Source organism: Narcine bancroftii, chromosome 5 (genome assembly GCF_036971445.1).
Source record: "Narcine bancroftii isolate sNarBan1 chromosome 5, sNarBan1.hap1, whole genome shotgun sequence".
In the NCBI taxonomy this organism is placed as follows: domain Eukaryota; kingdom Metazoa; phylum Chordata; class Chondrichthyes; order Torpediniformes; family Narcinidae; genus Narcine; species Narcine bancroftii.
The window spans coordinates 105,890,684-105,908,333 of record NC_091473.1 but is presented as its reverse complement, the minus strand read 5'-3'; the positions used below and the strand labels follow the sequence as shown (position 1 = coordinate 105,908,333).

The 17,650-nt window shown below is 41.8% G+C and overlaps 1 long non-coding RNA gene across 8 annotated transcripts in view; it reads left to right on the top strand.

Annotated features, from left to right (window-relative positions):
• The window catches only part of LOC138763816 (uncharacterized), a 99,778-nt gene that overhangs the window by 11,030 nt on the left and 71,098 nt on the right, over window positions 1–17,650 (top strand). For 6 of the 8 annotated variants that reach the window (XR_011357837.1, XR_011357842.1, XR_011357838.1 and 3 more), the window contains exon 2: window positions 9,277–9,489. The exons of the other annotated variants lie outside the window; for them this stretch is intronic. This is a non-coding gene — a long non-coding RNA (uncharacterized lncRNA). The remainder of the gene's footprint in view (window positions 1–9,276; window positions 9,490–17,650) is intronic. 8 annotated transcript variants of the gene reach the window in all.

The following is a 17,650-nucleotide window of genomic DNA, read 5'->3' as shown; positions in this document are numbered from 1 at the left end:
TCAAACCAGTCTGAGGCTTCTGGCGATTGTGGATCTATCTCCACCTTCTCAGGTTCAAGAGTTGTTCCATCATTGGAAAAAAATATTGTAAACAAAATTGTTGCACTATCACTAACTCAAAAGACTGGAGTTACAGAATAATCTCCCTCTCATCTGAAGCCCAAAAGCCTTTTAACTACCTCCAGAACCACATTGTAAAAGCTGCTATGCACATGGTGGACGAGGATGTACCTTTCCAAGTGGAAAGCAATGCATCAGACGTAGCCCTGGCTGCTACCCTCAACCAGGTGGGCAGACCAGTTGCATTTTTCTCTCGGACATTACAAGGCCATGAACTCTGGAACCCATTGGTGGAAAAGGAGGCTCAAGCCATTGTAGAACCCGTGAGGCACTGGAGACACTACCTGCCTGGTAGGAAATTTATGCAACTCACTGACCAATGCTCAGTTACATTCATGTTCAATAATGTCAAGAGGGGAAAAATCAAAAATGACAAGATTGCTAGGTGGAGGATCGAGCTCTCCACCTAAAATTATGACATTGCCTATCGGCCAGGAGCCCTTAATGACCCTCCAGATACCTTATCTAGAAGAAGCTGTGCCTTTGCACACACCAGCCAACTGCAATCTATGCATAATGAGCTCTGCCATCCACTGGTCACCCACATGACTTATTTTGTCAAGGCGCGCAATCTGTCAAACTCCATGGAGGACATCAGGGAAATGATCAGGTCTTGCTAGGTCTGCACGGAGTGCAAGCCGCACTTCTACCGCCCCACAAATGCGCACCTGATCAAGTCATCAAGGCCCTTTGAACAGCTCAGTGTCGATTTTAAGGGACCTCTCCCCTTCACAAACAGGAACACCTTCTTCCTTTCAATCATTGACGAGTACTCCCGCTTCCCATTTGCCATTCCATGCCCAGACACATCCACTTCATCAGGCATGAAGGCCCTAGACTCCATTTTCGTCCTGTTCGGATATCCCAGCTATATTTATAATGACCGGGGCTCAGCCTTTATGAGTATCAAGCTACGTCAATACCTTCTGGCAAGGGGCATCGCATCCAGTAAGACTACTAGCTACAACCCCCAGGGGAGTGGGCAGGTTGAAAAGGAGAACGCCTCTGGAAAGCTGTCAAACCGGCCCTGAAGTCAAAAAGCCTTCCAGTCTCATGCTGACAGGAAGTCCTCCCTATGGCACTCCATTCCATCCGGTCGCTATTATGTACCGCGACCAACGCCTAAACCCAGAACCCTTCTGAAGACTACTGTGAGACCCTATCCTTAGTTATAAGCTAATAAAAGCATTTGTTCTCCCTCCAATCGTGAGAGCTTTTATTCACGCTACACTGAGTCCTTTCAACATTATTTGTTTTTATTATAGCCGACCTCAATTATTAATTCATATCTTTAACATTTTTTCCAGCCTTTTTAATAGATTAATTGGAAATGAAAAAGAGCCTCAGATATTGAAGTTCACTAATTTTTAGTAGGTTAAATAGATATGTATGTACCATTAAACACTCAGTTTGATCCTCTAAAAGGATTTGCAAAATTGGTCAAACATTTGAAAGAAGTAGCAACACTGCATTTATCACTTAAATACATGGGTAAGCATGCCAAACTGCATGAGTTTTTCAAGCTTTGTTGGGACCAAGGAAAACTGCCTCAGGATCTTCGTGATGCCACCATCATCACCCTGTACAAAAACAAAGGCGAGAAATCAGACTGCTCAAACTACAGGGGAATCACGGTGCTCTCCATTGCAGGCAAAATCTTCGCTAGGATTCTACTAAATAGAATAATACCTAGTGTCGCCGAGAATATTCTCCCAGAATCACAGTGCGGCTTTCGCGCAAACAGAGGAACTACTGACATGGTCTTTGCCCTCAGACAGCTCCAAGAAAAGTGCAGAGAACAAAACAAAGGACTCTACATTACCTTTGTTGACCTCACCAAAGCCTTCGATACCGTGAGCAGGAAAGGGCTTTGGCAAATACTAGAGCGCATCGGATGTCCCCCAAAGTTCCTCAACATGATTATCCAACTGCACGAAAACCAACAAGGTCGGGTCAGATACAGCAATGAGCTCTCTGAACCCTTCTCCATTAACAATGGCGTGAAGCAAGGCTGTGTTCTCGCACCAACCCTCTTTTCAATCTTCTTCAGCATGATGCTGAACCAAGCCATGAAAGACCCCAACAATGAAGACGCTGTTTACATCCGGTACCGCACGGATGGCAGTCTCTTCAATCTGAGGCGCCTGCAAGCTCACACCAAGACACAAGAGAAACTTGTCCGTGAACTACTCTTTGCAGATGATGCCGCTTTAGTTGCCCATTCAGAGCCAGCTCTTCAGCGTTTGACGTCCTGCTTTGCGGAAACTGCCAAAATGTTTGGCCTGGAAGTCAGCCTGAAGAAAACTGAGGTTCTCCATCAGCCAGCTCCCCACCATGACTACCAGCCCCCCCACATCTCCATCGGGCACACAAAACTCAAAACGGTCAACCAGTTTACCTATCTCGGCTGCACCATTTCATCAGATGCAAGGATCGACAATGAGATAGACAACAGACTCGCCAAGGCAAATAGCGCCTTTGGAAGACTACACAAAAGAGTCTGGAAAAACAACCAACTGAAAAACCTCACAAAGATAAGCATATACAGAGCCGTTGTCATACCCACACTCCTGTTTGTCTCCGAATCATGGGTCCTCTACCGGCATCACCTACGGCTCCTAGAACGCTTCCACCAGCGTTGTCTCCGCTCCATCCTCAACATCCATTGGAGCGCTTTCATCCCTAACGTCGAAGTACTCGAGATGGCAGAGGTCGACAGCATCGAGTCCACGCTGCTGAAGATCCAGCTGCGCTGGGTGGGTCATGTCTCCAGAATGGAGGACCATCGCCTTCCCAAGATCGTGTTATATGGCGAGCTTTCCACTGGCCACCGTGACAGAGGTGCACCAAAGAAAAGGTACAAGGACTGCCTAAAGAAATCTCTTGGTGCCTGCCACATTGACCACCGCCAGTGGGCTGATATCGCCTCAAACCGTGCATCTTGGCACCTCACAGTTTGGCAGGCAGCAACCTCCTTTGAAGAAGACCGCAGAGCCCACCTCACTGACAAAAGGCAAAGGAGGAAAAACCCAACACCCAACCCCAACCAACCAATTTTCCCCTGCAGCCGCTGCAACCGTGTCTGCCTGTCCCGCATCGGACTTGTCAGCCACAAACGAGCCTGCAGCTGACGTGGACTTTTACCCCCTCCATAAATCTTCGTCCGCGAAGCCAAGCCAAAGAAGACATGGGTAAGAACAGGAACTCTAAGCAAAGCTTGCAGCTGCTGTGTTATTGCTTCACTGAGTAATGGGAAGTCAAATCATAAAGAACTCTCCACAGTTCTCTATCAGATGCACTCCCAAGGAGGAGAGGGAGGACACAATGCTATCTTGTGAGCCTATGGCCACAACCACTCCCTTAGGATGAATAGGAATGAATGAATCCTGTACTGCAAGGCTACTGGGAGCAGTGGACTGATCCACTGATGGCTGCAGAAGATCTCAAGTGACTGTACAACAAAGCTTGTGATCATTTAAGGGAGTTCTGGTGAATAAGTCAAACTGGCCACACAGCTTGGGGATGCTGAAGGAAATTGACGTGGCAAAGCAAGATTCTAGTTGTTTACTCTTTGCTGAACTCTGTCCAATGTGCTCCTATCTTACTGAGTTAACTACGAAGATTGCAGATTTACCCAGAAGCACTAATTTTGCCAAGACTGGAGGACATGCCATTGCCTGACATTTGATGTCATTAACTATTTGATTCATATTCGGCAAACATCAGCCATATCAAGTTACTTCTATATGGAGGTGCCCAGGCCAAATCTTTCATTAGTTGCTAATCCACCTGGAAATGTGCATAATGACTTTAATGTTAACTTTGCACACAAAATATTGCTCTATTCCCTATGCAAAATAATAAAAGTTCTAATTTAAACATTTCTTTCCATTGCTGATATTCTACTACTGAGTGAACAATTCAAATGGGATTAATTATTTGCATTTATTGCACAATGTAAGAAACAAATTCAAACCTGGTTTTAGGTGCTATATTGTTTTTATCCATGCAAGAATTTGAACAAAATAAAGATAATGCTGTGCAACTTGAAGGGTATAGAATGGTTGCTCCTTTACACGAATAATGTGGAATAAAGGAAAGCATCCTTAATCCAACAGTGAATCTTTGGGTCTGTCGAGATGAGTTTTTGTGCATCTGAATGTCTGGGGTTTTGTGCTCTCTCTTGTTCCATTACCTTTATTCTTTTGGTCATTTTGCTAATGTGAATGTTGGCAATTCAACATTCTTGGCACCCGAGCCACTTCCTTTCAGTAAACACTGCTGCAAAGTATTCAGTATATTTAATGTTTCTTAGTTGATTTACTCCATCACTGTTAATAATTTTTGAAGGACTCATTTTGCTTTAGGAAACTGTTTCCTTATGTGATTATAATTTTTTAATATTAATATTTTTTTTTTGCAAGCAAGTTCTTTATTATAATCTTTGTCTGTAGATAAATTTGATATTTGTCTCTATTTTTAGCAAGTGCAACTTATAATAAGCTCTCCCACTACTAATGCAAAAGTGAAAGAATTAATGGCTCAAAATTAGACCCTTTGCATTTCAACAGGAAAGCCATTTTGTGTGTTGAGAGTGTAAACATTTCTAGGTTGATTAGTGACCATTAGGAAGTAGGCCTGATGCAATATGTTCATCTTGAGTTTCTCTGCATCTCGGTACATATGACTATAAACTTGACCATGATTTCATGACATCAACATCAGCATAGTATCCATTTCCATGTCTACTGATAAAAAAACAACTATAATGGTGCAAACTTGCATTTATAACATGGTAAAGTAAGTTGTGAAACCCATAGTAAGTCAGCAAGGGATCTTCTCGTGGACGTTGCCAAACATGTTTTATTGTGCTTTACTTTTGTCCGCAAGCATCACTGTCAGTGATTGCATCATCTCTAGATTATGCAACTCTGTTGTCATCACTGGTTTCCTGATGAGTTTATCAGCCATTACGGCTTAGTATCGCTCACTGTACGGGGTGGGAAGGGAGCAATCATAGACCATAGAGCATGGAACATTACAGCACATGATCTTGTGCTGCTCTATATTTACCTAAAAAAAAGAAACTCTCCCTACCTCATAACCTTCTATTTTTCTTTCAGACATGTGCCTGTCTAAGAGTATCTTAAATGCCAACATTGTTCCAGCCTCCACCACCATTCCAAGCACCTATAACTCTCTGTGTAAAAAATCTGACCCTTGACGTTTCCCATAAACCTGCCACCTTTCACTTTTTGCAGATATCCTTCTGTTTTTGCAACATCTGCCCTGGGAAAAAAGGTGTTGGCTATCTTATCTAGGTCTCTCATAATCTTGTAGACCTCTATTAAATAACCTCTCATTCTTCTTTGCTCCAAAGAGAAAAGCCTGAGCTCTGCTAACCTTGCCTCATAAGACATATTTTCTAATGTAGGCAACATCCTGGTAAATCTCTTCTGCACCCTTCCCATAGCTTCCACATCCCTCCTGTAATGAGATGACCAGAAATGAACACGTGTAGTGTCACCAGAGATTATATTATAATGCAACATCACCTCCTGACTCCTGGACTCAATCCCATGACTAATGAAGCCCAGCAGACCATAGGCCATCTTAATCTCCTAACAAACTGCATTACAACCCTGAGAGATCTATGGATTTGGACACCAAGGTCCCTCTGTTCTTCCACACTTTTAAGTACTCTACCATTTGCCATGTACTTTACCTTCAAGTTTGACCTTCCAAAATCAGGGCAAAACATCGGTGGATTTCTCAGACATACAGGTGGATACTGTGCAGTGAACTGGAATTCATTGTCTATGTATTGTTCAGATGATTGGCTCCTCCCCTGACTTCACCCTCACCTACCCCAATATAAACTCTGTTTCTTCCACCTTACCTCAGATTCACCTGAGAACTATTGTATCTACCGGGTTTTAAAAGCGTATTTGTACTCCTCACTTGTCTCCGAGTGCATTCAGTAACATTACAATTTTAATAGCTTAACTTTGAAACAGGATGGAAGCCCTATTGAAGCCAGGCATGCTCTATATCGACCCTCTGTCCCCTGAGGCCCCAGAGGAATTTGCCTATTGGCTGGAGTGCTTCCAATCCTACCTGATGGCTACACCAGATATCTTCAACTCGGATGGTCTCCAGATATCGGCACTTTTCTCTTGAGTCAGCCCCAAAGGGTTAGCTGTCATTAGAGACTCTGGTACTTATGAGTTGCTACATGAGGCCCCAGAATGATGTGCTGGCAAGGCACCGACTCTCTCAACGTCAGTAGCATCTGGGTGAGTTGCTGGACAACTATGTTCTTGAACTGTGGGCCCTGACCATAAAATGCCACTACAAAGCAGTCACGGCCTGGGTGAGAGAGAAGGAACAAATCTGGGACACTCTCGTGACAGAAGTGAGGTCAAGGTACACGAGGCAGCGACTGCTGGAATTGGGGAAGAAACACTTGACCAGACTCTAGAGCTGGCAAAAGTGCCTGAACAGGCCCAATTGAGAGCTGACAACCTCATGGGTGAAAGCGGCACCTTTCAGAGGACCAGGTCATTGGGACACCTGTGACCCTGCAGCCACAATGCCGACTGCTGTGGCCACGCATGTCCGGGGATGCTACTTCTGTGGACAGGCACAGCACCCTCGCACTTGATGCCCATGAAGGACTCCATGTGCACAAGATGCGGTAAGCAAGGGCACTGGGTGAACGTCTGGCAGGCTAAAGGGAACCCAAAGAGGGCAACCTCATGTGCATCCCCGGAATCATCACTGGACTTGTGCACAAGACCCGAAAGACCAACCTCTGCCTCACCATACTGTTCACCGCAAGCGTCTTGCTGTGCCTCATGGTGGGACCTGCCACCGGAAGTGAGGTATCATGGGAATCCACAGTGGCCACCTTGCCGTGCCTTGTGGTTGACGCCATCTTGTCTACCTGAGCGCCAAGAGGAGAGAGTTGACTTGTCTCTGATGATTATATGGGGAGCAAGTGGATTTCCAGAGCACTGGCATTGGTCATCCTGGATCAGACAATACCTCACCAATTGAATAACTCGACATTGGAAGTGAGAGTAAACGGACATTTGACTGCTTAGTAGACACTGGCTCCACGGAGAGCTTTATAAGCTCTATAACAGCTCTGCAGTATAACTTAAAGGTGTACCTGATGGACTATCATATTTTCCCAGCATCGCACTCTCACTCTGTGATGATCCAGGGGTATTGTATAGTACATCTAACTGTAAAAGAAGGGGAATTTTGTAAGATCCGATTGTATGTATTGAAGTATTTGTGTGCTCATTTGTTGCTGGGCCTGGACTTCTTGTGTCATCTTAAAAGTGTGACCATGGAGTACTCTGGCCCACTTTCTCCAATCATGGTACGGAATGGAAGGTCTCAACAGTCGGACACCACATGCAGTCTCTCCAGCCTAAATATTGACTCCCCACCCACTGTTTCTGAACCTGACTCCTGATTGAAAACCAATAGCTACAGAGAGCAGGCGACACAGTGTGGGGGATTGGGAATATATCAGAGCCGAGACACAGTGGCTGTTCAAAGAAAACATTATTGAACCTAGCAACAGCCCATGGAGAGCCCAGGTGGTCGTCGTGAAAGGGGAAGAAAAGTTCAGGCTAGTGATTGATTGTAGCCAAACAATTAATAGTTTTACACTCCTGGACACATAGCCCCCTCCCTCAAAATTTGGACATGGTAAACAAAATTGCGCAGTACCAGGTCAATTCGACCATTGACCTGAAAGATGCATACCATCAGTTACCGATCCATTCCAAGGAGCACCCCTACACAGCATTTGAGGCAGATGGATGGCTCTATCAATTCTGGAGGGTCATTTTTGGTATCACCATTGGGGTCTTGGTCTTCCAGAGACAGATGGACAAAATGGTCAAAAAGTACGGGTTGAAGGCCACCTTCCCTTATCTTGACAACTTCACCATTTGTGGACACTCTGGAAGATCATGACACCAACCTCCAGAGGTTTCTCCAAATGACCAAGGCCCTGAACCTCACATACAACTCCAGTAAGTGTGGTTTCTAGATGAAACATCTGGTTATTCAGGGCTAAGTGGTGGAGAATAATTGGCCCTGACCCTGATCAAATGCGCCCCAGGTATTCTTAATGAACATCCAGCTGCCCTGCACACATCGGCCAGTTGCGGTCACTGAACGATGAGCTTTGCCACCTAGGCATTATCCACAAGGCTGATTTCATCAAGGCTCGCAACCTTCCCTACTCCATTGAGGACATCAGGGAAATGACCAGGTCCTGCCAGGTCTACGTGGAGTGCAAGCCTCATTTGTACCACCCTGACAAAGTGCACCTGATATAGGCATCAAGCCCCTTCGAATAACTCAGTGTCAATTTCAAAGGTTCCATCCCTTCCACCAATGGAATTGTGTACTTTCTCAATGCCATCGATGAGTACTCATGTTTTTCACTTGCTGACCCCTGCCCAGATATGACCACCACCACGGTTATTAGGGCCTTGCACTCTGTTTTCACCCTGTTTGGGTATACCAGTTATATCCATAACAACCAGGGCTCATCCTTTATGAGTGAAGTGCTATGCCAGAACCTACTTATAAGAGGCATTGCCTCAAGCAGGACGACTAGCTACAATCCCCGGGGGAACAGAAAAATTGAAAAAGAGAATGTGACTGTATGGAAGGCCATGAAATTTGTTCTCCAGTCCAAAGACTTTCCAGACTCACGCTGGCAAAAATCCCTACCCACGGCACTCCACTCCCTAAGTCGCTCCTCTGCACAGCGACCAACGCAACTCCTCACAAACTTATCTTTATGTTCCAGAGGAAATCCACATCTGGGACTACTCTCCCAGCTTGGCTAATGGCACCAGGGCCAGTCCTCCTGAGAAAGCATGTGAGGGGGAGCAAGACAGACCCCCTGATCAAGAGGGTGTCCCTGCTGCATGCCAACCCATTATATGTTTACATGACATACCCTGACAGCAGAGAGGACACCAGGAAGTTCAGGAAGCCCAAAGTCCTCCAGTACTGTGGTGTTCGACCAGAATTACCAGACCCCCTGACAGGCTTAATTTGTAATTATTTGGAAAGCATTCATTTTTTTTTTGATGAATGATCTCTGTTCTTCACCCACAGGCTCAATTCTGAAGGAAGGGGTGAATGCAGTGAACTGGAATTCACTGTCTATGTATTGTTCAGATGGCTGGCTCCTCCCCTGGCTCCATCCTCACCTACTCCAATATAAACCCTGGTTCTCCTGCCTTACCTCAGATTCACCTGAGGACTATTGTGTCTACTTGCCATTGATTGTAGGCTATTAAAAGCACGTCTGGGCTCCTCACTTGTAAGGTGGGTATTGATAAGTTTCTCTCCCTATTCCAAGAGTTTGTCTCCTCTCCAGGGAAACTTTGGTTGCTTTGTTTCCAGAAGTTAACCCAGCAATGACAAGTTTACTACCATCAGCAATTGGATGCGTATAGTTTTGCACCGTTACTCAGGGTTGGAACCACCCTAATGATTTTTATTTAATTGGGAATTTCTGTCGTTTCTCTTTTTTTTTGTTTCACCAGATTAGTTCAGTATGTGCAAAATCGAATTTCTAGGCATGAGTAACTAAATGTACAAAACCAATTTTACATAAAGGTAGTAGCAGCAATAGGCTTTATTTGTCACTTTAAGAAAAAAAAATGAGATAATGTTTCCCTGAACCCGCAGTGCTACATAAAAACAACATAACAACTACAAACAGCGAGGGAACAGAAGCACCAGGCCCCGAGAGGTCACTGCGAACAACTGCTGCATCACCATCTTGGGCCCTTAGCTGCCACTATCTCCCCACAGGACAGTGAAATATTACAAAATTAAACTATCTCTCATACACACACATCTCCCATTACACACAACGTCTTAAAATGTAGATGATAAAAACAGTGCCATAACACATTGATTTTCAGGGGCTGGGCCATGGTTACAGAAGAAACAGGTTGAAATATGTCTTTAGGTGTTAAAATGTCCACTAGAGACCGTTCGCCCGATCCAAAGAGTCTGCTCCAGGCTATTACTATGCCACCATCAAGGCCAGGTTTTCCAGCATCTGCTGGACTCTGGTTTTCCCTTAAAAAAAACCAATTTAACATCAACTCTCACAGTTTGCTGTCTCTCAAGGTTGAATCCATGGCATCTCCCCCATGAGGTCCCAATGATCCTGGACACGTATCTTCAGGATCCCCAAACTGGGCCCACACTGGGCACCTCGGGACATCTTCTCCAGCTCAGCCACTCTGATCATCTCGGGATACCTCCTCTGACTGTGCTAAGCCGTCTCCATGACCCCCGGCAACAGACAACATCAACTCTGGTGCCAAAGGCTAAAAGCCACATCACCCCAGCAGAGGCCTCGATCCCCTCAGCCTTTCGAGTCTGCAATGTAAGCTCCATTCCCCCCGGTAGTCAAGTCAGAGGTCTGCTCTTGCTTGTCATTCCCCACATTTTAACACCTGACTCCCTATGTTTGATTCTCCATCCTCGTCTGCTCAAAGATTGAGTACAGCGCCTCCCTGGAGGGCTTCTGTAGCACCTGGTCTGGAGAGGCCACTGTGGGCTACAGCCGTAGCACCATCTTGGTATTTATTAATTACGATCTTCAACAGGATTTTAATGAAAGGGAAATTTAACTGCAATTTATTTTTCATGTAAATTTAACATTTTTTACAACATGGAGTAAATATTAATGATCAGAATGTAGTTATTTCATCATAACGCTGTTTAATTTACAGGAAGAAATAGATTAAACTCTCAGTGGGTGGTCTAGATTCCACATATCTGTTAAACTCAGTTTGCTGTCTGAAAAATCTTACTGATATCTTCAGTATATTTGCATTTCCTTCTGAATATGGTCCTTGGTTGACATAATGTAAAATTGAAATATTGAGTAGCCTTCCTACTAGAGAAACCACCAACTAAAGTTATTGAAGGTCAGCATTAAAAGGACAGTATATTAGTCTGGATAAACTAACCCTGAAAATATCCCTAAAATGTACATGCCCTGAGTTTGTAAAATTATTAGAACAGATTTAATATTGCAATATACTGTTTCGTTCAATTGCAATACAATAAGCATATCATCCTGTCCAAAATTTATTTCTATCTGTTGCAGTATTTATTGTATTGCAATCCATAGCACTCCCCATAGAACAAGGATCTTTCAGTGTACTGACCAACACATTTCAATCAAAACTAGGAATAATATTCTGACCATTTATACATTTTCTGTTTTTCTTCCTTGAATTGCAGCATTAAAAGAAAATATTTAATTCACAGCAAAGTACTGCACTATCCAATAGCAATGAAACTCCATTCACATAAACAACATTTTTTTTATAGATTTGCAGATTCAATTTAGGCAAGGTCACTATAACATGGCGATTCTAGTCTTTAATCAAATGTTGTCCAACACCATCATTTAAAGCATTTGATTGGATCTTGATTCCTTTCACATTCCAGGCCAATTTAATAAATGGAATACTGAACTCAATTATCCAATGTCTTCAGCTTGCTCGTTTCCTGATTCAACTCAATTACACTTGAGAGCCCTCTTTCATTCTTCCAGCATCAAAAATAAATTATATGCACATGCAAAATAAATGTATTTCAAAACCATTTCTTCTAACCAATACAGAGACCCATCTGATGTGTGCCCCATAAAAAAAACCCAGATATGTTCTGATTGTTATATAATCATTTTACTGAATGTCATGTCACTGGAGCCAGACATTAGAACCATTTTGTCTAAGATGCTTCAGTATCAATAGTAATATCCCTTTCTATATTTTGAACTATTAATTAATTTATTGATACTTCAGCAGACCTTTAGTTTTCCACAAGTAGGTAACACTGTTGCACCCATCCCATCTTTTTTCAGCATTATTCATTCTTTTCCTTCCCTCCTGTCTCTTTTCCTGCCTCCACCCCATTTTTTTTCATCTTTGCGCTTTCCCTGCTGTTTCTCTAACCCTTTTTTTAATCTTCCAACTTATCAGAACATATCTGTGATAACAAGTTCCACAGACTCACAACCCTCTGACTAAAGACATTTTTTCTGCATCTCTCTTTTATATTTCTGCCATTTTATCCTGATATTATGCCCTCTTTTCCTAGATTCCTCTCCCATGGGAAACATCCTTGCCACATCTACTCTGTCCAGGCCTTTCAGCATTCAAAATGAGGTCCTCCCTCATCCTTCTGTGCTCTAATAAGTAAAGTCCAAGAGTCAATAATCATTCCTGATATACTAACTCATATACTAAAAGTGTTGGGCTTTTGAGGTGTGCATTCCTTCAAAGGGGCCAATGGCAAACCCCATTGTGCTCACCGTGGATTGTTTTGACCTTCTGACTAAGTTCCTGCCAGAGAGGTTACATGACCCTACCTGCTATAGGCTCCCAACAACATATCATTAATTTGCTTTACCAAACGATTGTATTCAAAGATTTATTTATAGAAGCAAACTTGGAAAGAGAAAGCACATTTTAAAAAAGATATTCCTTTCTCCATGAACACTCTGCTGGGCATTTCCAACAACTTTTATATGTTCCTTTGTTTTCTCCCTTTGTAAATATCATCTCAATGTCAGTGCCATCCCAACTCAGAGATACTCCCTTTGTCCTCCTCTCTGCAATTTATAACTAACTTGTTTTGTTTTCCTCTTTCCTCGTTTTGATGAAATATTTTTAACTTGAAATGTTAACTTTGTTCTTCCTTCCATGGTTTGCTACCTGACCTGCTGAGTGCTTCCAGTCTCTTCTGTTTTGCACAATAAATTTTAGTTGTTAGGCCTTTTACAATTAATCTTGCATTCCAAAATCAAGGAAAATAATTCTAGTTTAGGCTTTCATATAGGAAAGAATGTGTTGTCTGTCAAAAAACATCTCTTAACAGGTTGGTAGAATTTTATAATGATGGTTAGCGTAGATGTTAGTACAACCCTATTTCAGTGCCAGTAACCTGAATTTGAATCTGCTGCTCTCTGTAAAGAGCTTGTACATTTCTCCCGTGTCTGTGTAGATTTCCTCTGGGTGCTCCAGTTCAAAAAATGTATAGGGGTTGTAGATTAATTGGGGTATTTGGGCAGCGTGGGCTGATGGGCTGGAAGGGCCTGCTACTGTGTTGTTTGTCTAAATTTAAAAAAAAATTAAATAACTAAATGTATTGTCTCTTAGCATAAAATTCTGAGGATACTAAGAATATACATTTTTCTTTTTTAAATCCTGAGGGCTGCTGCCTTTTGAAAATAAAAATATTAAACAACCTTGTTCTGTGAAATTAGAAATCTGCAGTATGCAAAATTGTTCCCAAATGTCACCTATTGATTAGGCTCTTTAGAAATTATGTTGATTTTCTAACATGTTTCTCCTTTATTCTCTGTCTATTTGTATTTTAAATTGCTTGCATGAGCTCTTATTTTCTGCAGTGTTGCTGCAATGCACTTGCTTATTATCATTGTTACAATTTGATGCTCTGCATACATCTCGAACTTTCTAAAAAATATTGCACTACAGTCATTTTCTTTGCTGTTATGCTAATAGAATCAGGAAAATCAATTGTCCTTAAGGAACAGGGGAATGAGATGTGCTGTAAATGCCACGCTCTGAGTGATTGGTTGATTGCTGGATGGCAGTTCAAACGAGCTTCATCTCTACATTATCCTGATGAATTTTTATGGGCCTGCCTTTCTAATAAAGCAGTGGAGGAAGTTTATGGCTTTCTGCTTCTGGGTGATTGAATGCAGTGGGTACTGTAGCTATGCCAAACAAATAGAGCTTGCTTCAGTTTTAAAATATAGGCATACACTGAAGCCTAACTCATTTAGAATTTGTCAAAATGAAAAATAAGATGCGTCACTTGTATATAGAAAAAAATAGATTGAATCTGAATAATTTTAATTATTTTGTTCCACTTTGTTCATAACTAGAGTTTGTTTAGAGAGATTTGGTTTCATTGTTAATGAAAATGCAGAGGGATGCACATTTTTGCTTTAATTTATCATTCCCTGCAATTTGACCTGAACACGTTAAAGGAAAATGAGCCAAAATTAAATTTAAAATAGTTTATAGCGAGGATTAAATCATGAAGTGTGAACTCTGAATGTAGCCTTAGATTCTTATGGCATATCAAATTTGATTAAATTAAAGAAGCTATATCTTCAGAATTGCTTTTACATTTACATCTCCACAGAACTCGCAGTAACATAAAAAAAAGCAGAGACTTAACTTTCTTCTGACAATGATGATATAACGTGATACTGTATTGTGCTTTGTGTCAATTCATTCACTGTTTCCACAATCTGTGCTTCAGTAAACAAAACAATTGGAGGCTTCTCTGATTTTCATTATTCTTATTGGAAACTCTGCCTTTAGCTGCCTGGACAATATGTTCTAAATTCCTTTCAGAAACCTTTTCAGTCTTTCTGTTCGCAGGAGTGAATCATTGGAAAATAGAACCTATGGCAAGCACTGAAATTGTGTCTCTGTCCAAACATCTGACACACGTTTTTTAGATAACTTTAGATCTTTAGAACTTTAGATCAGCTCAAAAATACAAGTCAAGCTTGTTAATCTTTTAATTAACAAATTATGGCATTACATGAAAATTATAACTGCATCTTATTTGCTTTCACTGATGCAAATTGGTCAATGATGTCATCAAACTCAGTTTTTTCAGTTTCCTCTCTTTCTACACTCAGCAGAGCAAGATCACAGAGTCGGCCTTGACCCATGGAGGCTCTCAAATATAAAAGTATTAATTTTATCTTGGTGACTAATCTCTCACAGCTGGTGAAGGAAACAGCATTATCTGAATAGGAATACTGAACAATAAATTTGAGAAGCTCTTCAGCTCTTGATATTTTCATGTTGGCTCGCCTTGATAGTAACATTCTGAAATCCAAAATTTCTTCATATAGTTGTTGTCCATCAACAACAGAGCTGTACAATTAGCTCAAATTTTCACAATTCTTCTTTAGGTTGTACTGTCAGTGCCGTAATATAGTCCTTCGACCTCGAGAAGAAGCCCTAACTTGGTATCAGTATTTTGCAAACAAGCGAACCTTTCATCCATTTCTCTGTGAAGACGGCCGAGGGTTCCCTTTGTGACTCTTTCCATTTCTTCATTATCTGTTAACCCAGCGACTCTTGAGTTCTCATCAGCCATTCATTTCTTTAGTCACTGACGTCTTTCAACTTCAACATTCCACTCTTGACAGAGACGGAATCCTTCTTCAAGTGACTCACTGACCAACACTTCCCTTTCATTATCAAAATGATCTTGGAGGGCCTTCAATTCCAGACAAATATTGAATGAGTACTTCGTTCCAAAATCCTAATAAAGTCAGAAAATCATAACTCAACCTACAGTTGTACAGCTGCCTTGTGTCACTTCTTGTTTCACTAGTCTTGTTTTCATTGTTTATCATGTCCTGGAGAACTTGAAGTATCTCCTCGAGGCACTTGTTGATGAGCATCACGGTTTCTGTCCTTGCTCTCCACTTGGTTTCGGACTCTGACTTTACAACCACAGGCATGGTGTTTTTGAATTTTTTCCAGCACTATGTTGAACAAGAGAAAAACATGTACAGGTAGTCCTCAAATTACGACTGTAATTGGGACTGAAGGATTGGTCATAACTCAGATTGGTCGTAAGTCAGATTTGCATGTCTTAATGAGATAATAAAGCAAATTTTCAAAAAAATTAAACAAATTAACTTTCAATGAAGAGTCTCAGCATATGCACAGTGTTTTTAAAAAAAAAAAATTTGGTTGTTTGTGCAGGTGGATGTAACTCGTGTAGGTCGTAAGTTGAGGACTACCTGTAGAGGGCTTCTATGGTTCCAAAAAATGTGATCATCATTGCATCCTTGATTGGCTGCATGTGCACCCATGACAATCGCATTTCACTAACACTGCCAGGTTGTTTTTCTCACTTATTCTTTATGAATACCACTTCTGTGTCCAGCCATCACAGCAGCGTTGTCATAGCACTGTGAATAACAATATTGTAGCTCTATTTCTTCCCTTTCTAGCTGTTTCAAGATGTCTTCAACCAAGCTCTCAACATCCTTCTGGCTTAACTGGATAAAACCAGGAAGGACTCTCTAACTCGGACTGTTTTCCTCTCAAAATAAACCCACATACCTCACTACTACTGACATCTTCTAACAGTGTGCCTGATCAAGAATCAAATTAAACATGAGACCATAGTACTTGGTTTTAATCCAATGAGGATTGATGGTCTGACTGGGAATAGAGAAGACAACAGATAGAAAATGCAGACTTTTTAGAAGGGGAATAGATCAGCCATGAGCAAGTTGCTTCCTCAATATGACCATTTCCCAATTTCCTCTTGAACCAAGTTTTGTTCATTGAGCGGTTATTTGTTAGTAGGAAGGGCCCTTCACTGTTTGGGAAATACGTCAAACTCAGCTTTATTATTTCTGTATTCAACACGTCAGGCAAAATTGCATTTCCAGTATCCTTGTTGTATTTCAATCACTTCTGGTTTGACAGTTCGAGGCTCTTTGGCACAATTCAGTTCACTTGGTTCAGTGTCATCAGGTTCAATCTCATCAAGTAAAATCTTGTCAATAAACTCAACTTCACCACCACCACCTCCTTTCACGTCCATGTTCTCTATGGCAGCCTCACTCTTAATCTCGTCATACTCGGATTATCTGACTTGACTTCCTCCTCAGTTTGTGACGCATTTGTACTTGATCCACCTTCGGATTCTTTCAAACTTGCAGCAGGTGCAGGCACCCCTATGGAACATGTTGAACTACTTGTTCTGGACTTTTCAAAGAAGGGCATGAAGAACTTACTTAACTTCTTGGCTTCCTCCACCTCCAACTTTCATCTCTTCTGTCTTTCAACTCCACTTTCCTGTTCTTCGTTTAGAAACGTTTCATGGTCTTCTTACACAATGCTCCAAATTAAGGACATGGCACTTTTTAAGGACATGGAACATTACATTTCATACATTTTGCACAAAATTCTAGACCACCTCCCTAGTTTACACAGGAGAATGGTCTTACTGCCAGTTGGTACTGAGCAGTGGTACTGTGAGGTATGCGGTCATGTAACTCCCAGCACTGTATTTTTACCTAATACCTAATAATTTACATAAGTGGTTTAACAATCGGGCCATCCTAGCACTTCTCAGACAGATCATACATCTGAAGATTTTTTTTTCCCTATCCAAGGTTTGCTTGTCTGACTTTAATTGAAACTGCTCAGTGCCCCCCTCTAAAAATGACGCCCAGGGCAAGTGCCATACCTGTCAAACCTTAGATACACCATTGTCTGTTCATTGAAGGAGCTCATTAAAACTATTTTATCCATCAACATTTGATTATCCATCCTAATATATCCCTATGTGGCCTTGAATTAAATGTTCAAAAATACTTCTGTGTAGTATTTGTGTAAACAATTGTCATCATTTTTGCAGTGTTCCTTCATCA